The sequence below is a fragment of the Lolium rigidum genome, chromosome 6 (assembly GCF_022539505.1).
Source record: "Lolium rigidum isolate FL_2022 chromosome 6, APGP_CSIRO_Lrig_0.1, whole genome shotgun sequence".
Lineage (NCBI taxonomy): Eukaryota > Viridiplantae > Streptophyta > Magnoliopsida > Poales > Poaceae > Lolium > Lolium rigidum.
Window position 1 is genome coordinate 319,086,830 of NC_061513.1, and position 26,349 is coordinate 319,113,178.

The window sequence follows — 26,349 nt, forward strand, 5'->3', positions numbered from 1 at the left end:
TCTTCCAAAACAACATCACGTAAGAAAGAGAGGAAAGCATTTCGGAGGTGAGGCGGATAACCGAACGAAGCCTACCCGCCCTAATGGGGAAGTTATATATGATATGGTCAAGGATTTAGAAGTGATCTTTGGAAAGGGTCCCGGCGGACAATCTGTTCCGCATGATGTTGACGGACACGTACCCATGTGGAAGAAGAAGTCGATATTTTGGGAGCTACCCTACTGGAAATTCTTAGAGGTTCACTCTGCAATCGACGTGATGCACGTGACGAAAAATCTTTGCGTGAACCTGCTAAACTTCTTGGGCATGTATGGGAAGACAAAAGATACACCGGATGCACGGCAGGACCAGACAAAGTATCCACGAAGGAAACAACCTGAATCCGAAGAAGTATCAAGGTCCGCCAGCTATGCTCTTACCAAAGAGGAGAAGGAGATCTTTTTTGAAGTCCCGAGTAGCATCAAGGTCCCGTCGGCTTCTCGTCGAATATAAAGGGAATAATAAACATGTCGGAGAAAAGTTTCAAAACCTAAAGTCTCATGACTGCCACGTGATTATGACACAATTACTTCCGGTTGCATTGAGGGGGCTTACTGCAGGAAAATGTTCGAGTACCCATTGTGAAGCTATGTGCGTTCCTCAATGCAATTTCTCGGAAGGTGATCAATCCACTTACTCTACAAAATTTACGAAGGATGTGGTCCAATGTCTAGTCAGCTTCGAGTTGGTGTTCCCACCATCCTTCTTCAATATTATGACACATCTCCTAGTTCACCTGGTTGAAGAGATTGGCGTTCTCGGTCTGTATTTCTACACAACATGTTCCCCTTTGAGAGATTCATGGGAGTCTTAAAGAAGTACGTTCATAACCGTGCTAGGCCGGAAGGAAGCATCTCCAAGGGCTATGGAACAGAGGAGGTCATTGAGTTTTGTGTTGACTTTATTCACGACCTTAAGCCGATCGGTGTTCACGAATCGCGCTATGAGGGAAGACTGCGTGGAAAAGGCACGCTAGGAAAGAAATCAGCAACGTGTATGGACGGACATTCTTTCACTCAAGCACACTACACGGTTCTACTTAATTCCATCTTGGTGGCTCCGTACAAAGAGGAACACAAGGAGATCTTACGCTCTAAATACCCGGAGCAACGTGAAGATTGGATTGATGGAGAACACATGAAGACTTTCGGCGGTTGGTTGCAAACACGTCTCATGAATGTCACCGATGACGAGCAGCTGTACTTGTTGGCCAAGCAACCATCTTCTACTATATCGACTTTTCAAGGGTACGAGATTAATGGGAACACATTTTACACTTTCGCCCAAGACAAAAAGAGCACCAACCAAAACGGTGGTGTCCGCTTTGATGCGAGAAGATGGCAATGGGAACAAGGTCACATATTATGGGTACATAGAGGAGATATGGGAACTTGACTATGGACCTAATTTCAAGGTCCCTTTGTTCCGGTGTAAATGGTTCAACCTGAAAGACGGGGTACGGAGTAGACCGCGATGCGGAATGACTACGGTGGATTTCAAGAATCTTGGGTACGACACCGAACCATTCGTCCTAGCCGGTGAAGTGGCTCGGGTTTTTATGTGAAGGATATGTCTAGCAAACCGAAAAAAGAAAAGAAAGGCAAGAGGACACATCATACGATGAGCCAAAGCGAGCACATAGTTCTTTCGGGAAAAAGAAACATCGTGGGAGTAGAGGACAAGACGGACATGTCGAGAAGATTATAATAAGTTTGACGATATTCCACCCTTCAAGGTAAAAATTGACCCAAGCATCATCTTAAACAATGAAGATTGTCCATGGTTGCGTCGCAGTGAAGAAGAAAGGGAAACGGGCGAAGAAAACTCGAGAAGACTAGAGGAGCTGGAGTATAACTTGTGTATCTCAATATGGAAATCACTTTTGTGTAATGATGTTACTTGTATGTAAGATATTAACAATGGAGATGGTTGGCTTGTTTTACTAGTTAAGTCACGGGCTTGCGGGGAAATTTTTCCGGCGGAACTTCCGAATATGCCATATATAGGGCATGTGCACCAAGGGCATATTCGAGAAGTTCCGCCACGAGTGATTTCCCAACCCTTTCCGCAACATTGTTAGAGGAGATGGAGTCTTCCACGGGCTTGCGGGGAATTTTTCCGAGGCGGAACTTCCGAAGATGCCATAGGGCGTGTGCACCAAGGGCATCTTCGACAAGTTCCGCCACGGGAGATTTCCCAACCCTTTCCCCCACACTGTTAGAGGAGATGGAGCCTTCCACGGGCTTGCTGGGGCAGTTTTCCGAGGCGGAACTTCCGAAGATGCCATAGGGCGTGTGCACCAAGGGCATCTTCGACAAGTTCCGCCACGGGAATTTCCCAACCCTTTCTTCCATCCATGGTGATGAAACTCTCCATCCATGTTGGCTTGTTGAGCTGCTTCCCATGGTCTATCGATGCTCCTTTTATAGGCGGAGCGTCCTTATCCTGCCGACGGCTTTAGTACCGGTTGCGGACATCAACCGGTACTAAAGGTTACCACGCGTCCTTATCCCACCGACGGGGCGTCGTGCGCTACATACTTTATCTCATCGAGCGGGCGTCCTTATCCCGCCGACGGCTTTAGTACCGGTTGCACCCACCAGCCGGTACTAAAGGTTACCCACGCGTCCTTATCCCACCGACAGGGCGTCGTGCGCTACATACTTTATCTCATCGAGCGGGGCGTCCTTATCCCGCCGACAGCTTTAGTACCGGTTGCACCCACCAACCGGTACTAAAGGTTACCACGCGTCCTTATCCTGCCGACAGCTTTAGTACCGGTTGCACCCACCAACCGGTACTAAAGGTTTGCCTCGATCTGTCTTCCCGCCTATTTTCTTCCCGCGCTTTCCACCGGATCCCGCCTCTGTCTTCCCGCCATTTTTTCACTATATATATGTAGGCTTGGCCACCATTTACATATCACATCTAGACTCATATCTCGCAAACCTCATCATTCTCTCCCATGGCTTCCATCGCATCTCTAACCCCCCGGGAGGCGGAGGCGCTTTGCGCCTCGAACTACCCCGGCCCGCCGGGCTACCGCGTCCCGACCGGCTGGTTGCTAAGCGTCGGAGGCGTACCGGTCCCTCCAGTCCCTCTAGGTGTGGCGCGCGAGATGGCCATCACGAACCACTACTACTTCGAGCTCACGCCAGAGCAGCGGAGGAATCCCCGGTGGCATCCGGACTACAGCCCGACTTGGGAAAGCTTCTTCATCAATCGGCGTGAGAGGCGCTTGCCGAGCACGAGGAGGGCGGCCCGCCTCCTCCGAACTTCAACGAGGCCGGCCGTCGGCTGTGGTGGCGCGGCCGGACTCTCCGAGGCGTCATGGCCTACCGTGGCCCCCGCCTGCGCTACCCTCGGTCCCAGCCCACGCGTGCTCACCCGCCGACGTTCGAGTACCGCGACCACGATGCCGGCGACGATGATGACGGCGACTACGACGACTACGGTGGCGACTACTACGGGGCTAGGCACGAGTATGACTGAATGACTCCGGTGAGAATTTGGTCATGTATCTTTAATTTTCAGTTAAGCTATGTACTTTTAATTCGAGTTCAATCGTAATAAAATTTCATTCCCGCCCTTTCTTTTCCCGCGGCGTCGTGGCCGGAAAGTTTCCGCGCGACGTCGGGACGGGAAAGTTTCTGTGCGGACGGCGTCGTGGCGAGAGTAAAGAAAAGAAATAGAATAGAGAAAAGAAATAGAAAAGAAATAGAAAAGAAAAAACAAAAGCAATAGAAAAAATAAATAGAAAAGAAATAGAAAAGAAAGGAAAAAGAAAAGTAATAGAAAAAATAAATAGAAAAAATAAATAGAAAATAAAGAAAAAGAAACAGGAATAGAAAAGAAACAGAAAAAAAAAGAAAAGCAATAGAAAAAGAAATAGAAAAGCAAAAGAAAAGAAACGAGAAAATAAAAAGAAAAGAAACGAAAACGACAAAAGAAACGAGGAAAGAAAAAGAAAAGAAAAAGAAAAACAAAAGAAACGACAAAAGAAAAACAAAAAAAAACCTTTGGTACCGGTTGGTACCACCAGCCGGTACGAAAGACCTTTCGTACCGGTTGGTGGTACCAACCGGTACCAAGGTATTTCCCTAGTAAGGACTTAGCCGCGGGCAAAAATTCGCAAGTTTCTTCTTCCGCGCGCGCGCCAACCTCGCGAGCTCCGTCGCCCTCGCCGTCGCCGTGGCCGTGACGCCGCCGCCGTCGCCGCGTCGCCGTCGCCGTGGCGGCCGCCCTCGCCGTCGCCCTCGCCGTAGCCGCTGCCGTCGCCCTCACTGAAGCCGCCGCCGTCGTCGTCGCGTCGCCCGGGCCGCTCCACCTCTCCCCGCCGCCGTCGCCCTCACCGAGGTGAGCACCCGGCCCCTCCTCTCCCTCCCTCGCCTCCCTCGCCTCCCTCGCCTCCCTGGCCGGCGCGCCTCGCCGGGAGGAGCCCGCGCGCGCGTCGGCTGCCGCGCCACGGTCGCCGCCGGCCTCCCCTCACGCACGCCCCGCGGGTGTTCGAGGAAAAGCCGCGCCGCGCCGCCACCAGCTAGCGCGCCCTGCCCCTGCCCTGCCGCTGCCGCTGCCGCTGCCGCGGTGCCCTGCCCCTGCCCTGCCCTGCCCTGCCCCTGCCCTGCCGCTGCCCCTGCCCTGCCGCTGCCCTGCCGCTGCCGCTGCCGCGGTGCCTCGCCGGCAGCCACTCCTTCCCCCACGAGCCGCGCCACCACTCCTGCTCCTCCCCTGGCCCGCGAGAACGGCCGTCGAGCGCCGTTTATGGCGCTGGCGACGGCGACCCGAGTCTCCCGGAGACGCTATTTTTTCGGTTATCTAATTCCTTGAAGTTGATCAAAATACTTTGGTGTCTAATTTTGCAGCAGGATTTAGTTTCCCGTTCATTTCACGAGAATTTTGCACACAGAATTTACAAATAAGGTTGAATTTGTTTAGTTTAGGAAGCGAATCTCGTGTAGACGGTGTAAACACAGTATGACTTATTGCGCTAGTCCTTGAGAACCCACATGACTTTATAAATGTGTGATCGGAACTCTATAAGACTAGTACGAAGTACTTTTCGTTTACCTCATGGACTCGACCGAACCTTCAAATAAGGCCATACTTTCTTGGTTTGAATTCTTAAAACACAACCCTATACCATTTCAACACAAGACAACACCATTTGGGTCAAAGAAAATCAAAGAAAAAGGGAAGAAAGTGAAAAAACCTAAGTGACATGCTAATGGTCAAATCTACCAAAAATAATATGATGCCTACTTTGAGCCCCTTTGGTTAACTATTTCTAAACTAAACTTGCTAATCTTTTTGCCCAGATCAATAGTACTCATAAAAGTGAACAACTTGGTCAAAGTCAACCTTGCTGATTCAAAGTCAAACTCTTAATATAAGCATGCAAAGTGGCAACTTTGAAACAAATTTTAGATTGCCCCAAATTTTGGAATATTCACAAACCAACTCCAAATTGCAAACCAAGACCACCAATTGCCGCCGCGGCATAGAGAGAAGAGCGAGAGGAGGAGCGCCGAGTGTTAGGGTTAGGGTTGAGAAAAAGAGAGAAGAGCGAGAGGAGGAGGGGGAACACCGTGTCCGTGGCCGTGGCGGTCCGTTAGGGTTTTTTTGCTTTCTTCATTTCAATTGTTATCCATCTAGCAATCTGTTATATGATCATGACATGATGAATGAAATACAATTGCTTTCTTAATTTTGCGGTGACATTGAGGTATGGAGGACGGCACCTTCGTCCGAGATGAGGAGGAGGAAGAAGCGGTGCAGCAATTGATCTATGAGAGTGCCGTGGTCCGGACCCGACGATGGAGATGACAACGATTTCCAAGACTTTCTGAATGATTTTGGCGAGGGACTTGAGTCTGAACAAGTTAGAAGAGACAACGAAGTGTCCATCACAAACTCCGGCGAGGTGTATATCTATGTATCAATTAGTCTATATGTTCATCCCTAGATGCATTCATTTATTTGTATTGCACTTATTAACGAATAATTTTTTCTTTTAGCCTTACGGATCATCGAGCAAGTCTGTTAGATCAAAACGAGGCCCGACGCGGGTGCTAAAGTGCGAGGGCAGGTTAGCCCTCACGGCATTCAAGGATAATGGTGAACCGAGTGGAGCCCAAGGAGTTTTGCCGCAAATTTACAAGTCAATCCGGAGTTATTGTTAGGGACCATGTACCGATCGGCATTCAAGAGTGGCATAAGCCGAAGAACCCGGAGAGTGGTGCTAGTTATGTCAACGACGCGATGAAAAAATTTCTTTGGGACACGCTCATGACAAAGTTCAGCCTACCGGAAGACATGACGGAAGGCCAGAAGAATAAAGTCAAGGAATGGACATGGAAGAAGATGGCCATACAATTCCAGAGCTTCAAGAAAAATTTATGGGACAAATATAAGAATGAAGATCCAGTCTCGATGATAATCTAGTGAAGCTAAAAGATCACTGGGCCGCATTTAAGGAGTATAAGAAATCGTCTACTTTTGTGTCCCGATCTAAGAAAAATACCAAAAATGCTGCAAAGAAGAAACTTCCGCATCATTTGGGGTCAGGTGGCTACAAGAGTGCCATTCCGAAGTGGACAGCGTTTGAGAATAAACTGATGGATCATGGAATCACTCCACAGACATGGGACTGGCCCGAACGGTCCAAGTTCTGGTTGTTCGCTCATGGGGCAGGGTTGGACCCAAAGACGGGGTTGATCGTTGCGAAGGGAAAATGGAAGGAAAAAATTGAGGCAATTGTACCGAAGCTTGTAGATGCAATTGAAAAGGTCAGAAAGGGAGAGTACATTCCCGATCGAGAGAATGACGAGCTGACACTCGCTATGGGGAACCACGAACATGTTGGACGGGTACGAGCTCGCCCAGGTCTCACCATGAAGGAAGCGTGGCCGGACAGCGCGACACTTATAGAAGCCGTTCGCGAAAGAAGAAGAAGGACGCCGACATTGTAACGGAGTTGTTATCTAGGGTGGAGGCTCTTGAGAGAAATCAGAGGGCACCTGATCAGCCGGTGTTTCTACAGGATCCACAAGCCGATGCTGCCCCATCTCGGCGAAGAAGCGATGTCGGTTCCTCGCATCTTGACGGATGTGGAGGAAGCTACCCCGTGGATTATGTCACGGAGAAGACAGATTGCGAGCTACATATGTTAATCAGGACCGCGTATGTTAAGGTGGCGGTCGGCTATGTGTCCCCAAGTGAAGATGGAGCAATGCACCATCATATGCCCATTCCACCTGGTTGTGTTCGTGTCGGGGTGGATGAAGTTGTTTCGGGTTTTGAAAAAGTGGAGCTTGATATTCCTAGAGGTGAAGATGAGAGGACACCGGCCGATGTCAAGCACGGTTTCGCCCTATGGCCGAAGAAGTACGTCGTCCTTTTGCAAAGGCCACCGACTCCTACACATGAGCAGCAAATGCCATCGACTCCTCCTGGTGGCGAGTCCTGGTGAGCAGCCAAGTCCACACCTACACGAGAGGGACCCCGGCGTGAGTCCACCATCTCGAGATCCTCCGCGTAAGACGGCGTCCGTTAAGCGGAACGGTGCGCCGCCTAGGAAGAAAGCTAGAAAGGAGAAACAACTGCCGCCTCCCGAGAAGTTACCTTGGGAAAAAACTCCGGAGGAAACGCGGAGGCCGTTCGGGCCGAGGTGAAGAATTTTTTGCACCGAAAGTGCCAGAGATACCTTTCGAGAAGACACTAGATCGGGAGAAAGTTGTGCGTACCATTGACAATCTATATGACCCTGTACCATCGCCGCCATCTGACTATGCGCGTTCTATTGAAAGGTCGTATGACAAGATGATCGAGGCGACAAAACCCGTTCAATCGGGTATCGGGGAGATAAAAGGGATACACAGTGTCTACCAGCTCGGACAACAACCCGTTCAATCGGTCGCCCCTCTCAAGGTGTTTGACGGGAAGACCGTTCAAAGTTCTCGACAAGACGCAACTGATTACGCCTTAGCTGAACCAACATATCAGTTTGTTCAAGGGAAAGATTTGGTCGAGAATCTCGAGGAAGGTACCAACATGTATGCGTAACTTGCATTCGTGGTACCTTAAGGCCTCAAAGGAAGGGATCGAGACTATCATGGTGCGAGTTAGGGAAGAGCACTACTTCCGGAGAATCTTGTGTGAACGTTGACTTCGCCGAACTCTTTCGGTTATACAATCTCCGGGCCCTCGACAAATCAATCATCGGTTGCTATTGTACGTAAGTGATTTATTTATTTAATTTGAGAAGTCGTTCATTGTACGCAGATTATAATCTTTTGTGCGCTATATTATGCAGATCGAAGATGCTCGAATGCAAAAGGGACGATATCACAGACATTGGGTTCATTGACCCGAACACAATGAATGTCAAAACCATAGAGGATCCCCTCTATAACAAGGATACACCGCAGACTTTGCTAAGGTTTTTGAAGCGACAACGTGACAAAAAGCTAATACTTTGGCCTTACAACTTCGAGTGAGTCTTACTGTCTTATAACACATTATATTTTGCTCACCGTATGTCAAAATTTTAACTAATGACTTATATATATGACACTACATATTGAAACGTGCGTAGGTTTCACTTTATTCTTCTCGTCATCAATTTGGAAATCGGAGAAGTTGAAGTCTTGGACTCACTAATCAAAAAAAAGGATCTATACTTGTCTTGTTTTTTAATGCTCAGAGGGTAATTTTAATTCTTATCGGTTTGTTTCGTTAATTTTGTCGAGCAGCGTATGACTCTTTTATGCATTTTCTTTTGTCGAGCAGCGTATGGCAAACTTTCATCAAGGAAGATACGTCCCGTGAATGGACACCGAAGCTGCGATGGCGTGCGAAAGTAAGTAGTACTACCTAGGTCCACACACCTTTTAATTATCATACTTGACTATTGTTTGATTGAATTATATTCTTGTAAAGAAATGCCCGCAACAACCTCCGGGGACCGATCTCTGTGGATTCTTCGTTTGCGAGTACATCCGCAGAATTGTCAGCGAGAGAACGAATAATGAAAGAAATAAAGAGGTACAAAAACAATCTTCACAAATTTGTTTTGTTATCATAAGTTGTGCTGAGTTTCAGTAATAGTTGTTTCATGTATTCATTTGTATCTTATTCTTTTATAGTTGGCAAGAAAGCGGAACAAGCTCTCAATCGATGACCGCTTCATAGCAATAGGCGAGGAATTGGCGGGATTTTTCCTTCGGGACGTCATACCACAACTCGCAGAGCACCACTATGAATGAAGATGTACATGTTACATATATAGTTGACTCGAAGAGTACCACTACGCTACATGTAATTATATAGAGTACGCCTCGGAGAGCACCACTATGCATGAAGATCGATCTTCATGCATAGTGCTACTTTATTTGCGATCTCATGCAATAACATGTGTGTTATATTATATGCACCAACTTGCTATGCATCATCTTGATCTTCATGTACTACCTAAACCCAAACGCGTTTCGGTGCATCGACGCGATATGAATCAAACCGATATCCCTAAACCTCTCCAAAACCCTAAAAAGCCAATCTCTGCCGCGGCCGAGATTTGGGCAAATTCCCTGCCGCGGGGGAACCTTTGGTACCGGTTCGTATTACCAACCGGTACCAAAGATCCTTAGCCCTGAGCTCTCCTGGTGGCCCACGTGGAGGCCCGTTTTATACCGGTTCGTAAGCAACCGGTACGAAAGGGGGGGGGGCTTTAGTGCCGAATAATTTGTACCGGTTGCAAAACCGGTACGAATGCTCCTCTGGAACCGGTACGAATGGACGTTTTTCTACTAGTGTATATGCACGGCAAAGATTTTACCGTGCGACGTATATAATCGTAAAACATACTTGGTACATATAATCCTTTTGATAAATTAGTACATGTATTCTGAGCGCACATGAATACATCAGCGCCGGAAAACACCACTCTGCTCAGTAACTCGCTTGTTGGTGAGTATATTGCCCCAGGAACTCGGCATCTATATATGAAGGTTGCCAAGTTTCATAAATACTACTACCTCCATTTAAAAATAAGTGTTGCATCTTTATCTTGATATTGACATATCTAGACGCATTACAATGTGTAGGTACATTCACATCTAGAAGAAGAAAAGTGCGACCCTTTGGAACAGATGAAATAGCACAATCGGGAAACAAATATACATGGCAAAAAATGGCAGAATGCCAAATATTTTCCAAAACAAACTCTGAAATAAAATACTACTCGACATACATCAAACATAGAGAAATACACTCAGAAAAAATATAATACTCCCTCCTTCCAAAAATATAAGGAACACATTTTTACGTACGGTCATTTGGTGCACAACTTTAACCACTAATATATATGTACTAAAATATATGGATTGCGAATGTTTCTGTTCGATGTATTCTTGTTTGACGGAGTAATATTCTTATCAGAGCTAACTCATTGATACCAATGGGTACTTTATCGAGAAGGACATATGCAACTTCCAAAACCCATCTAGGGTTATCTGCCTCTCTCGCCGGCGATGCTGGAGATACGCTCCACCTTCGTGGCTTTGGGGTGCGACGGGCCATGACCCCTTACGGGTGGGAGGGTATCTGTTCTTTGTTTAGGAATTTCCAGTGTCTTCTTCGAGATGGTGAGGCCGCGGCTACATATTGAAGTCAGAACACTCTATCCTCGCTTCGGTCGTGCCTCTAGCAACGGCGGAGGGAGCGTGAAGTTGTGTGTGTTGCGGATCTTCTGGGATCCAATCGGTTTTGTTTTCTTTGGTGTGGTCTTAGGTACGGCTTTTCTGATCTACAAGTCCCATCTTTGGCGATGGTTCCTACTCTGGTGTGTTAGTCCTTTGTGTCCTTAGAAAGAAGACTTCCCCTTGTCTACTACAACAAGCTATACTACGACCGACAAGCTTTGTCCGGCTCTGAAAATGGAGTGGTGAGGATGGCGGCGCGGCTTCGGCTCATGTCAGTGTCTATAGTCGTTAATAGGTGGTCTAAAGACCTTCTTGTAATTCTTTGTACTACTATGGATGATCATCAATAAATTGGTGGATGTTTTTGCAAAAAAAAGTCCTTGATACCAGCTATCATTGCTATGTAACTAGGTATTTAATCTGATGTTCAGAGGTATGCCAACTTGATTTTGATTACAGTGCCAGTGCCAAGATGCCCTTCTCCATATAGTCATATACACGTTCCCACTGGGAATCAGTTGATGTATTTAGATAATTTTCACTTTTCAGCTAAATATTGTACAATCCACTGTTTCACAATATATTGTTTTGGTACCATGAATAGTCGATAATTGAGCAGTGCACTCCTATTTTGAACCAACTTCAGACAATGGGTCTGGAGTCTGCAACCATTATTAAATTGAATAAATGAACATTAACATCGTTTCATTTATTCAGAGACAAATAGTAGTCGATATGAACCCTAGATGTTTATTTCCAAGAAACATTGTACTACGACTGGTCATAGTGGGGAGTAACTTAGACTAGTAACATATGCCATCTTACTAGTCTAGGTTACTACCTTCCTAGTGGGTACTAACTTATATGTGGTGTCATCCATTGTATCATTTATTATGTTGTAGACTCATCTTGCCTTGAGGTGTGATGTTATAGTAACATAGCTAGTTACCACCCCACTCTCTTTCTTCATTTATTAGCATGTCATGTCACCAAAATGCTTTGAGATGTGTGATGTTACTAGCTATGTTAGAGCAAGTACAATAAGGTACAGTCAGCTGGCTATAAGAGATAAAATATTATAAATTTGTTTAGTTGGAGGAGAGAGATTAGGAGAGAGAAGAGAAGTGGACTCTTATCTAATACTAGCCAGCTCTAGCACGTGCTCCTAGGCACTATGTGAGACTAAAAGGTGAGCCATGTATTGTAAAAGTACTACACTTTTATAGCTTACGATTGTACATGCTAGCTATAAGTTAACTCTAGATGATGTGGCAAATTGTTATAGCCGGCTGCCGGCTACACTATTGTTCTTGCTCTTACTCCCACTATGAGCAGTCTACATGAACATTTGCTCACAAGTTGAAACATTAATGGCTGAAGGAATCTGGGCAGCTCTCACTAGGCAGCATCTAAACATGACAAGTAACAACACATACTACATTTTGTACTTTGTGAATTTTAAATATATATTGATTAATAACAGGGACCGTGTTTTACATGTGCGCGCTTAATAGTCAAATAAATGCAATCAGAAATTTTAGTTCAACTTATTAAGTTTCACTATTAGATCATGTTAGGACGAGGGCTACTTTTTTGTGAGATTCAGTCTTTGGTTCAAGCCCGAACTGAATACGTAAGCTCGGTTACGGTAGTCTTTCTAAATCCTCAGGATATCAGTTGACTGCTGATTGAGGTTAAAGATAAGTGGCCTATGCATCCTCCATCTTCGAGTTCAAACAAAATTTGAGTTTAATACCAGAACACAACAAACTATCTTGCATGGCAATATTTTCTCAACTCTAATAAAAAAGAAGGGCTCTTAGAAATGAAACAGAAGAAAACAATACATATATGAATAATTGATACAGAAGAAGATAAACTTACTGATATTCATCACCATGCTGTTCTGTATCTTTCGATCTGAACTGCAGTTCTTCATATAACAAGTGTGTTTCTTGTTAAATATACAGAACAAGGGCAATGCCGAGTAGATATAACGTCAGAAAGACAGTAAGACGCCAACTAATAATACTGATAGCATGTGGATAAAGCAGCACAGTGATACGATAAAAATCACAAGAGGTGGAATCTTCGAGTTCCAATCTCACTCTTTGGAACAATGGAAGCTGGTTTCAGAATAATAACAATTTCTAAGGGGAAGACAACGAACATAAATATACCAGTTCAGACTTGCCGAAAGACATATAACCAACCTGCTGCTGCCTTAGAAATTAATCACTGAGATCTAGCTTGATCTGTTTAAGCTGATCGTCCGGGTGCTGGCGCTTCCTGCTTTGCCGACGCGACGTCTCCACCATCTCCTCCATCTTGGGAGTGAGGTACGCCCGAGGAGCCTTGGTGGTGGACGATGAAGCCGAGGCGCGCTGCTGCGCGTGCGAGCTCATGCCGGCGAGCAGGCGCGCACGCCCCGTCTGCTGGTACTCCCGCCGGTCGCCGACGCGGGCGCTAAGGTCTTGCAGCTCCTCCTTCAACGCCTCACACGCCCCTGTCGCCGACGACTTCTCCACAGCTTTCAGCCGGGATTCGAGTATCCGCGCAGCACCGGCGTGCTGTCCTCCGTCAGCGGCCACTCGTGCCGCCGCGATGTCCTGCGTCGCCTCGAGGCGGACGCGCTCCCGCTCGACCTCCATGGACGGATGAGCCATGCCGTCGGTCAGCTCCAGCGGCCTCTGGATGATCGCGGCCAGCGCGGCGGCGTGGGCCGCCTGACCCGTCGCGGCGACGCGGTAAGCGCAGGTCACCTTGAGCAGGCGGGTGACCGACTCCGCGGGACGAGCTCTCGGCACGTAGACGAGCACCAGGAAGCGCCTCTCCTCGTCGTCGTAGAGCTCCCCGACTTGGATAGAAGCGGTGCGACCATCAGCATCCACATGGCTAGCGTAGCAGCCGGACTTGACCTCCTGGACGCGCACGCCGCGGTGCAGGCAGGTGACGGCGATGCGGGCCTCCTGCACGGCTACCGAGAGCAGCCCGCCGATGCACTGCGCGAACGAGTCCTGAATCGCCGCCTGGTTCTCGATGAAGGAGAACGTGCCGCCCGTGGCCTCCGCGATTGCGTGCATCGCCGCCGCGTCGTTGTCGGCGCCGAAGCCAAACGTGTGGATCGGAGCGGGCCGGGTGGCGGCCTGCCTGAACAAAGCCGGCACTAGGTCTTGTCCGGGGCCCTTCGGCTTGAAGGTGTCGGCCCCATCGGAGAGAAGGATCATGCTCGCGACGGCGTTCTTGTAGCGGCGGTCGGCGAGAACCTGTGCGCCCACGCGGAGGCCCTCGCTGATGTTGGTGCCCGTCCATCGGACGACAATATACGCCACGGCGAGCTTCGCTGATGCCTTGCCGGCGTTCGTCATGCGCGCGAGAGGCGTCAGGCGGATGGCCTCTCCGGAGAAAGACACCATGGACAGGCGGTCGTCGGGGCCGAGCTGGTCGATGACGAAGCACATGGCTTTCTTGAGCAGCTCGACCTTCGGGCCCTCCATGCTGCCGCTGACGTCGAGCACGGTGACGAGATCGAGCGGCGCGCGCGCCACGTCGGCGGGCGCCTTGGCGTGCACGAGCACCGCGAACTTGTCATAGGACGCGCTCCTGCCAAGGGCCGGGAACTCGCACTCCGTCTTGAGGACCAGACCGCCGTTGGTTGCCTGCGGGGCCTGCGTCTGGGCGGCAGGCAGATGCCCCAACGGCTCGTCGTCCGGCAACGGCTCGTCGTCTTGGAAGTGCACGCCGGCCGGGGCTGGCGGCGGCGCGTGCAGCTTATTGTACGCCATCGATTGCGCGTAGCGAAGCCGAAGGCGAGCTAGGGTTCCAGGCTTCATTCTGGTTACTAGCACGGTGGAGGGCGGCGGGGGAGGAGATCGACAAGGAGCGGAGGGATCGGTTTGGGGGACGGCGATATATGGGTAGGCGAGGAGTATACTATACTAGATTTAGATGTGCGCCTTGGCGCACGATCCCGTGAAGTTCGAACAGATCCACATTAAAATAAAAATATGTTTTTAGAGGATTTAGAAAACAAAATTAATAGAGTGCAATTATAACTAAACACATAAATTCGCAAAAAAACAACAATGCTTATACACAATCAGGGAAATAGCTAAATATACTACAATAACTTAACATTCTGTGTTTCCTTTTGACATCAATAGAAGGTACAAAAGTTATAACATCTACATAAGCTTGTTGTGGTTCGATCTTTAGAGGCCACAACACATAGAAAACATAAATCTAATATGTAGGTGCACCACCAAATGCTAACACCACTGACAACATCAAATGGAGGACCTTGGCCCTGCATCGCCATGGAAGATCTTTACACTGGGAGCAGACGCAAGAACGTTTCTCTAGCCTTTTACCCAGTAACTCACGTTCTGCTCCCTTTTTAAAGCCACTGCAGGAAATAAGGGTATCTTCATCTTCAATGAGCACACAAGGAGAGTGAGGTACAATCATATAATGCACAGGAGAGCCCCTCAAAAACATTTTTTTAGCATATAAGCATGTAGAAATATCTCATATAATCAATCTTATATTATGAAAATGAATAAAAGAGATAAAAGATCAAATGTGAAGAAAAATCACGCAAAAGCTTGTACCTCAAAACATGATAGTGCCCTTAATTTTTTAGGTGTGCTGTGATTCTTCCATTTGCGATATGCATCTCAAAACATTTTTACCTCTAACTATAGGCCAGCAATCAAAAGCGTCCGACCAGCCAGGCACTATGCACCAAGAAGAGGGGCAGAGGATAGAGGCAGCACCGTGTAGGCGGCGATGGAGACAACGGAGCAATGAAGTTAGACAGCGACTAACCTTAGCACGACACCCTTGTACGTACGAGCTTAGATGGTATACTCGTTACTTTCTATTGTTGCAGCAGGCTGTACTCCTGTTAAAAGTGCAACAGAAAGTAAAAAAATGTCTAAAAAAGAAAGTAAAGAAGTAATCAAGCGATAAAAGTGAAATCATTGTCATGTATGGGTTAAGCATCATGTGATTCACTTGAGTTTTTGTATTTTTAGATAGATACAATTGAAACACATGTATATTAGCAAAAGTGACCAACTAACCTTGTAAACATGTTTACATGTGTCTCTATATGACATAACCATTGGTCATGTAAGGGTGCATTTACATGTAGGCTAGCAAGTCATAATAAACACATAAAATTTATACAGAGGTCACAACCCTTGCAGCAGACGTTGTTGACCAGTGGCCACCACTTCATCTTTCTTCACAGGCTCTATCAAACGTAGTCATATATGCCACTGGATGAGCATAGGATGCATACAACTACAAATTAGACAATTCAGCCAACTAAAGGTAATTTACAATCTGCAATTATGTTAACTGAGAAATTACCGGACTATCGAATTTTACTTTACTATGAAAGGTGAAGAGATGTCATCAATATTCTGGTTCGACATACATAAGAACAACCGTAAAGGGCAAATAAGCTACTGTATGCAGAACCAAACCAATGCATAGAGCCATACAGGAAAGAGCAAACTAAACTCATGTACACTGACAAGAGCAAATGCATCATCAAATAGTGGGGAACGACCAAAACAGACCAAAAAAGGCAGCACACATAAAAGAGGAATTAAAACACTGAGGGTATACACCTCGCAGCAACATTTCATTTTCAGAACATCATTTTTTCTTACTGCAATGTCCAAATGATGTAGATACAACATCTCGAATCACTCACCCTTACCTTAACACGTAACTATTGTTATACTTTCCTATCCTCCCTCCAATAATTTTTAAGACCCATCATTAAACACCCAAATTCTATGAAGAAATGAATTAAAAAAATTGACAACGTGAAATGAAAGAAGGACATTACCACAATGTCTCCTTAAACTTGTCGCTTTGATCTTACTGGCATGGTCAACCAGGTTGTCATTGTAAGCTGAATCTGTAGATATTAGAGCACCACAAGTGCATAGCAAATAAATATACCCTGCACATTATATTCGAACTAATGAGGGTTATCATTGTAACCAGAATCTGTAGATATCAGATCACCAAAATTGCATAGCAAAAAAAAAACCCTTCACATTATATCTGAACCAAGGTAAGTATACTAATGACTAAACTACAGAAATTGCAAAGTAAATATAACTTAAATCTCAATTTAGCTAAAACTCCATGTATATCTCATATGTTAGCATATACGCAAGCAAAGTTAAAATTAAAATAATGCTTGAGGACACCCATACAAATTTAAGGAGAATACAGGAAATAGCTACCACTGCCCATATGGTGCGGCACATACGCCTAATAACTTTCATAATAGACAATGTATATGCTCCTTAGGAACCTATAAATGTCTGGAGGTAGGGGAGATAATTTAGCCACTGGTTAATTATTTCTTCTACTTCCTCCAGACCCTCAAGGCCTCAAGCTATATGCCAAAATCATTGTGTGCTTTATTCATAAACAAAGTGCACCCTCGGCGAAAGGAATAAACAACACAAAAATCAAGTAAGGCAACACATGGAACTCGTGTATATGCAGAAAAATGATACTAATATTTTTCTTAGATTTTGCAACACATGGTGAACCAGAAAAAAATACAAACGGAGTAACAAATGTGTATATACAACCAGAGAAATATATGGGAATATATTACAATAGGTAACAGTCATAAATTCTTTCAAGGGCAACAAAAGCAAGGAACGAATGATAAAACCATCATTTCGAAAGGCTTGGCATTGTCACAACATAATCTTTAGAGATCACGGCACCAAGAAAACATGAACATTTCATAGATAGAGATCGTTCATAATAAGTAGACAATGTCAAGCCAAGAGTTTATAAAATCTTTATCCTACCTACTTTTAATTCAAGCTTTCTTCTGATCCGCCCGCCTGAACCTTCGGCTGCCTACGCCTATGAATGACTAAAACAAAATTTGAATCAGCATAGGCCACAAAAGCATATCGCACATGATTATTATATTAAAGTTTTTCTCGCCACTAAGAACAACAGCAAAAACATAATAGACTTGTTAAATCAAAGCCCTACAGAATCAGTAAGCCAAAATTCATACAGATTGACAACATACCCAAGAGTGTGTGAAAACAAATTAGCAAGCCTAATTCTGAAAATAACGGCAACCAGAAATGTTGAATACGTTAGAACCTAGAAAATTGTAAAATTGAACACCCTATAGAACAGTTCAATGAGAAGGCACAGAACACGCCATTTTAAGCCACACCCGATATATAGTTAGAGACCGAACATCAAACATGCCAATAAATGGTTCCTTAATCCTTGCAGAAAAAGGAACATGCTTCAGCAAGGAGACATGTATATCACGTAGAAAGACAACAGGATGCAGGAACCAAGCTTAGGTTGCTAATTCAAACGTGAAATGGATTTATTTCTAGGCAGGGATATATATAATGTATATAATTCAATGACACTTAATTGTAGATGCATGCATGCATTCAAAAGTCAAACAGGAAATCCAGGGTCTGCACGGCTGCACCTAGCGGACGGCATGCTGGCAATCCAATAAGAGAGTACATGGTGCAAAGCATGCACTTCACGCAAGAAAATTTCTGCCTACTTAAGCAACCAACAAAAAGTGAAACAGTGAAAAGTCTATATAAACATAGAAGGTCATGCATTAGAATAAGACCTGACAGTTATTGGTGAACTAAGCTGTGCCTAAACTGAAACTACAACATTTTTCCAAGCAAACTAAAATAAAATATATGCAATCAAACTAAATAGATGTCATGAACTATGGTTTTACCCTATGGATTGAGATCAGTTCAACACCCATCTTAAAACATGTACAGAACATGCATTGAGATAGACACAATGAAAAAAATCAGGTGACCCAAGTACAAATCAAGAAGTTTGGTACGTTTGCTTACCCGGAAAATAATCCAAATCACAAACGTGCACTACAATACATGAACAAATTTCCTGAATTGTCGTCAGCAAGAACTAATAACGTGAACACTGGGTTAGAACAAAGGGGAAATGAAAACAGAGGTAAAAGAACAGAACGAAAAGGATTTTGAGGAGAGGCAGGCAGATTCAGAGAAGCGAGATAAATTTGGATAAAAAGATCTTACTTTGCTGATATAACTCTGTCTGAAACCATTCAAAAAAAATATCTCCGAAGACGCCTCCAGTAGGGCTCCACTGGAAGGAGCAGATAATGTCTTGTGACAGGAAAGCCTAATTTTTTTGCAGCCCTGCATAGAAGACATGTGTGAAGAAGCACAGGGAGCGGCCGTGGTGCCAAAGCTGCAGAAAAGAAATTAATTATTTTTTCTTTTAAGACAAGGAACCAGATACTTAGGAAAGCCAATAAAAAGGCCCAAGGGGGCTAATCTTTATCAAGCAGCCCAACGGTATTGATGATTTATGCCGAGTTTCAAATTTTGGTTTGCTGCACTGCTTCACAGCTCAGTTCTTCTTTTCTTTTTTGCCAGGCCTATGGATGAATGAAATCTGAAGAAGGCTAAGTCGCAAGAAGAACGGACAAGAAGCCAGCTAAAGAGCAGAGAGTAAGAAGATCCACTAAACACAATGTGATGAGCTTCTACTGTTGATTTCGATTCGGAGCAGAGAATATGACAAGAGAACAATCGAAGCTAAGCTCAGGGGAGAGACTAAATGCAGCGGGTGATGGCGGATGTGGGCAGACCCAGGTTAAGCGATGCACCTTGGGGGAGTTGTAATTATCCTGGGATAAGATGAAGGCGACGGGCAGACGACCACATCGGGAGCTGTACTAAATGTTCTTTAACTAAGCTATCCAGCACACTTGCTAATAAATAATAAGAGAAGTTCTTTTTCCGTAAGGAAACAACTTAAGCATCTCCAAGCGGATGATTATGTAGTACTTAGCACTACTGAGGATAGAAGTCTGGAATACACGTTCTAGTCTTCTACATACTTGCATATCTAGAAACCACTTGTTTGTTGAATCAATAGAAGTATATGTTCGGATAAAGGGAAATAAATTTAGCAACCGTCTGATCTTTACACATTTATAAAAGCCAGACCGATACCAGAAGAGGGAGCCCAGCGCATGAATTATTTTTGATTGTAATATGAGAAGAAAATGGAAAATAGTAGTAAAGAACATGCATAACTAAGGGAGAATGTCCAGATCAAAGAACAAACCAAAACGAAAAAGATTCAATTCTAGACCACTATCTATTGCATCTAGTTTTAACCCAAGTTAATTCAAACCAGCGGTAGGAAAGAAAATCGACACTTGCAATGCAAGTAGGGGAAAAATACTGTATCTGTTAATTTATTCGAAACACATGGATTCAATAAAAGTAGGAGAAAGAGCATGCTAGTAAGATGAAATCCTTCGTGTTTTCTCTAAAAAGTGATGCAAATTCCACAACAGAGCAACCAGTTTTGATACTAAAAAATTCGTATGATGTTGTTCAGATAATTGGCTCTCGGCAGTCCAATTGTGGAAAAGCATTGTCGTAATATTAAGCAACAAAGATCAGAATCACAGATATGCTTAGGAAAAATATCAAGGATATTATTGATCAGAGTTGTTTCTAATTAGGCAAAATAAAACGCTTAACCGCGAGAAATGGGAAGAGCTTACTACCTGGCATGCCAACATGGAGCATAGTCCAAGCCTCCAAGGCAGCAACACCACCAACAACTCCTACTGGATTGTACAAGTATATAAAAATAAGGTGCTACCAACACAAGATACAATGTAAGCAAGGCAGCAGAAGTAAAACTTGTAGGCATGGTTAGTAGTTGAAAGATCGTCAAGTGATAGCAGAAAAGAACATAATTCTAAATGTGACCGTGTGGTATGTTTCCAAGAGAATTAGCAACAAGGGCATAGACACATGCTCATAATTAGTAACTTCACACAAAGCTTTTGAGCTGACTTACCTTGACCTACCTTTGTTCCTTATATTTTGTACATCGGAATAAACTTGACTACAAGGATTCCAACCAAATCAACACAAGACCAAACATTTCCAGTGTCCAATGGCGCAATATAAAATATGAACCTTTCTTCACTTCTGTATGAAAAATAGTGCCACGGCAGATTTAAGTATATCTAAAACCTGAACCTGAGTGCAATGGACCTAAATCGGTAAAAGAAAACACTGCAAGTAGTCAACTATAGATTGGCCGAAAGATAAATTTCACAAAGAAAAACATCAGCAACCTGGAGAACCTTTGTCACGGCTCTTTTACAATTCTATTAGTACCTTCATTATTCTTCTGACACGGCCTGGTTCATGTCGATGGCAAGGTCGTCTTCGTGCCGTGGGTCGAGACCGTATAGCTGTAATGAGCCCATATAGCTTCTTGAGAACGTAAATGGACCTTTTATCGAAAAAAAGCTATAAATGGACCTATTTCTTGTACCCAGTTATATGTACACTCTGTATGAAAGAACATAAACTTACTGAATGAATATATCACATTTTGAGGACTCTAATTCTGGTAACACGTAGACCTTCTGGTAACTGATCAAACCTGAATGATTCTCCTGGCTCAATCTGGACACCTAGATAGCAATCTGGAGAATTCAAGCGACAAAATAGCACAACTTCAGCATCGTTTCAAAAGGGTAATGAAGAGTCGATCTGATTCTGAATATGTTACAAGCTCATGTGATCCTATATCTATCTTTTGGCAATGTGGCTGGTTTCTCAACAGCTAAAATAACATATCTGCAGCATAGTTTCAAAAGGGTTATTAAGAGTCAATCTGTTTTTGGACATGTTACAAGCACATGCGACCCTATATCTAGTGGCTAGTTTGTCAATGAGATATTCATTTCGTACCAAGTAGAACATAACATTTATCTAAAGGCTATTTTTGCAATGAGTTTTTCCTTTCGTACCAAGTTAAGAATAGAACATTCCCACTATCTAGTTTTTTCCAGAAGAGAGTCAACATGACATTCCAAGTTCTGAATCGTCCCGAGATGCTCATTCCAGGAGATGAGCAGTTCAGGATAAACAACGAGCATTATAATGATCAAATTATCATAAGCAAGCAACAAAATGAAAAATAAGATCAAAGCTAGAGAGAACCCAGTCCACTATTCGGTTGAAATTAAGCTTTTGCCCATACGAGACATGCAAACATTCACGTTAAAGCAAGAGAATGCATACAAGATATTCCTGGACCATTGTGCATCAAGCATATGAGCAGAAAATGTATACATTATATGAAATACCAGAAACTTCTTAACTGAATATATCACATTTTGAGAATTCTGAATGAGATTGACCTTCTTTTTATATCTGATCAAACCTGGAGGATATCTCATGAATCTGGACACCTAGATATCAACATGATGATAAGTGCAAAAAGAAAATAAGAGAAGTCTCGTACCTGCATTTCATCAAATATGTGTGCATCAAAATCATCCTTTTGGTCATGGTTGACATGCTCCTGCAGATCTTCTTGTGACTTTCCTCACTCAGATCCTTGTCCAAAATGCAAGAATCGGCAGAAAGCCAGAGAGAACATCAATCGTCTTGTTACTGTAACACCAATCGCCAGCGACATAAAAATATCTTCTTTTTGCTGGAGCCTAGGGACGAGAAACCAGAACCAGAAAAATTGAACCAAACAGATCAAGATCCAAAAGGAAATTTAGGGGAGAAAGAAACAAGGATTCAGATATGGATTGAAGAAAGGGGAGAAAGAAGAGATTGAAAAGGTAGGGCCGCATCAACCTAGACTTACATCAACACGCGGTCAGAGCCACGGCGGCGACCAGATGCATCGGCCGCCTCTCACACCTCGTGCACGCCATGGGGTGGAAAGGGGAAAGCAAAGCTCCTGGCTGCCTTGCCTCCATCTCCCGTCCAGAGCAAAAAAAAAACATGGCGTGAAGGAGGAGCTCAGTCCATCGTCTTCCCTGCCCTCCTCTTGCTTCCACGTACAAGAAAGATGGATAAGGCTGGAGGAAGAGGGAGAGGAGTAAGGAAATAGGAGGAGAGCAGGGTCGGAGCGAGGGAAGGGCCGGTGGCTCAGGAGGGGCGGCGGCTCGGGAGAGATGAGGAGCAGGAGGGGAGGAGGGGACGGCAGCGCTAGGGCAGAGCAGGAGGCAGGGTGCGGCGGCGCTGGCGCGGCGGAGCTCGGGTGGCGGCGGGGCGGGCGAGGGGAGCGAGCAGAGAGGAGGAGGAAAAGGGGCGGCGCGACGGGAGGTCCAGGAGCGACGCGCGAGGATGAGGGTTGCGTGCTCTCTCCCCGACGCCGGGCCGGGCGGGCTTCCCCTGACCCATGGATAAACTGCGGGTCTGCGGGAGGGCCTCGCTGCCCTGGACGAAATCGACGGCGAAGATCGCGCCACGTCAGCTCGATCTGACGGCCGAAAATTCAAAGCGCTGTGAGAGCCCCTATGGGGGGCATCATATACACCTTTAGATAAGATCGGTAACTGACCATAAGTTTCGGGATTTCCGTCGGTAAACGTGCGTGGCTAACGAAAAAACAAAGCGAGGTGCAACCAGGTCGTTCGATGGAGAGGTCCCGCGATTTAGACTTGTTTAAGACTTGCCAAATGCTCTAGAAATTAAATAGGGGGCATATATCGTCCATCTGATACTGTGTGAGTTTGGAAGGACTGGCCACTATCGTCTGTTTCATATTGTCTACTAAAAGAAACGTCATCCGGAGTTTCAATAAATCCGATTAAAATCTCCTCGTCATAACAACACGATCACTATTAGAAAAAGGGGATTCCCTCCCGATTGGTAAGGGCCATCAGTTCAGGTTTTGCAACCGCGACTGCGAAATCGATACTAAATTAAAGCCCGTGGTAGCACGGTTAATTTCTCAGTTCTTTCTATCTCGCTTCCAAATGCCTCGCATGCATGTTATTGATATTAGTATCATATCAATCGTATTAACCTATTGTTCACGATACCACACTTCTTTATTATTTGAGTTCTAAATAATTCTTTTAATAAACAAAAAAAATGATGTAATAATAATCTTGAATAAATAAATGACAATTTTTTTTTGCAAAACCTAAAACCTGAAAATTTTCATACTTCCCTTTGGCAGTTTGAGATTCTAAAAATTGGCTAACCGGGTAACCTGGTGAATTCGGATGTAACTTTTCGGCGTAGATATATTTTCATATATTGAATTTTTTTAGTTCCTATTTTACCAAAAAAAAAACTATGTTTATGCAAAATAAAGTCAAAATTCATGTTTGTTATTTTTCATAATAACTAGATCACCTAACCTACCTACATCTAAAAGGATTTTTATTTTAAATTTTATATCAATTTTTTTGTATTTTACAAAGCTCTAGTTTGTAACACCACACTACGGGAAAAATTGTCGTTGCCGTGCAGGCAATCATTGCCGTGAGCCTCTGCACGGCAAAGAAATCATTGCCGTGCGCAGCAAACATCACGCATGGCAAACACAAAAAGCACGGCAAAGGTTTAGAGCAGCGCACGGCAATGAAAAACAACACGGCATATTCAGCAGTGGCGCACGGCAAAGAACATGCGCACGGCAAAGTCTGAGCAGAACGCACGGCAAAGAAACACAGCATGGCAAAGACCCTGCAAGCCGCACGGCAACGAAACGCCGCACGGCAAAGGGTCTGGACGTTGCCGTGGCCCTCCCTTTGCCGTGCGGCCAACCATTATGCACGGCAAAGGCTTCTTTGCCGTCCGAATCTTTCTTTGCCGTGCGCCACCATTCATTTTATTTTATTTTCTTTCAATTTTATTTCATCTAACATTCATATTTATTTTTTAATTAGTTTTACTTTTGATGACTATTTATTAGTGTTACTTAAGACAATGTGCAATACAAAATTACTCTCCATGTTCACCCCCCCCCCCACATATATCAGGGTTCCGGTGCTCCGGCGGTCGTCTCCCTCCTTCCCGCAAAAACAGCGGGACGGCGGGTCTACCCCCGTAGATTTCTCCGCGCGAGGGTGCACAATGTACTTTTTCATTCTTTTAAGTTTGTTAGGGTTAGGTTTTAGGTCCAGTTGCAAGTTTTGGTGGCATTCCGGTGCTCCGGGGGTCATTCCCCCCTAAAAACGGCTGTCTGTGAGCCCCGGATGGTCTACCCCCTAGATTTCTCCGCGCGAGGTTCCACCAATATACCTTTTCATAGGTTTAGGTTTGTTTAGTCCATGGACATATGGAAAACCATGTGTGGCACCCTTTGGCACAGTCTAGCCCCCGATATACCCGCGGCGGGACACTTCACCGTACACGTCCAGGAATCTGTTAAGTGTTATCGCCCGAAGTTGAGGAATGTCAGACCGGGGATCCATGCCATGCACCATTTGGTGAATCACACCTTGCACCACACTTTCACACATAGCATATATAGTCCCACATGCAAGATTTGGTGGGGTTCCGGTGTTCCGGCGGTCGTTCTCCCCCTCCTCCCCCAAAACAGCGGAATGTGTGCCCCGGCGGGTCTACCCCCCTAGATTTCTCCGCGCGAGGGTGCACCAATGTAATTTTTCATTCTTTTAGGTTTGTTTAGGACATATACACATGGAGAACCAAGATTGGGACCCTTTGGCACATACACCCGCAGCTCGAGCCATTATCACATGATCGAGGGTGTGCATGATCTACTGGTTAGGGTTAGGTGTAGGGTTAGGGCTAGGGTTTAGGGGGTAGGGCTAGGGTTTAGGTTAAAGGTAAGTATTTATGGTTAGGTATAGGTATAGGGTTTAGGGTTAGGGTTTATGATGCATGGTTTTGCAGCTCCGGTGTCAGCACATGTAGTTAATGGTTTAGGCCAGGTCTAGGGGTTTAGGGCTCAAAGCCTCCCCAGTTTAGGGTTTAGGGGAGCTACTTTTGCACCATTACACCTTGCACCACACTTTGACACATAGCATAGGCCCACATGCAAGATTTGGTGGGGTTCCGGTGTTCCAGCGGTCGTTCTCCCCTACTCCCCCCAAAACAGCGAAACGTGTGCCCCGGCGGGTCTACCCCCCTAGATTTCTCCGCGCGAGGGTGCACCAATGTACTTTTTCATTCTTTTAGGTTTGTTTAGTACATATACACATGGAGAACCAAGATTGGGACCCTTTGGCACATACACCCACAGCTCGAGCCATTATCACACGATCGAGGGTGTGCCTGATCTACTGGTTAGGGTTAGGTGTAGAGTTAGGGCTAGGGTTTAGGGTTTAGGGGAGCTACTTTTGCACCATTACACCTTTCACCACACTTTCACACATATCATAGGTCCACATGCAAGATTTGGTGGGGTTCCGGTGTTCCGGCGGTCGTTCTCCCCCTCCTCCCCCCAAAACAGCGGAACGTGTGCCCCGGCCGATCTACCCCCTAGATTTCTCCGCGCGAGGGTGCACCAATGTACTTTTTCATTCTTTTAGGTTTGTTTAGGACATATACACATGGAGAACCAAGATTGGGACCCTTTGGCACATATATATCCGCAGCTAGAGCCATTATCACATGATCGAGGGTGTGCCTGATCTACTGGTTAGGGTTAGGTGTAGGGTTAGGGCTAGGGTTTAGGGTTTAGGGGAGCTACTTTTGCACCATTACACCTTGCTGAAAGGACACGGATGTCGCCTAGAGGGGTGAATAG

At 45.3% G+C, this 26,349-nt stretch overlaps 2 long non-coding RNA genes across 2 annotated transcripts; both read right to left on the reverse strand.

Annotated features, from left to right (window-relative positions):
• Positions 1-15,932: 15,932 nt before the first annotated feature.
• Positions 15,933-20,544, reverse strand: LOC124666142. Its single transcript, XR_006990811.1, has 3 exons — positions 20,360-20,544; positions 16,601-19,023; positions 15,933-16,019 (listed from the first exon to the last, which is right to left on the reverse strand). It is a non-coding gene; the product is annotated as an uncharacterized LOC124666142 (long non-coding RNA).
• Positions 20,545-20,635: 91 nt separating this feature from the next.
• On the reverse strand, positions 20,636-22,184 carry LOC124659088. The gene is made up of 3 exons (XR_006989441.1): positions 22,123-22,184; positions 21,186-21,298; positions 20,636-21,061 (listed from the first exon to the last, which is right to left on the reverse strand). It is a non-coding gene; the product is annotated as an uncharacterized LOC124659088 (long non-coding RNA).
• Between the last annotated feature and the right edge of the window lie 4,165 nt (positions 22,185-26,349).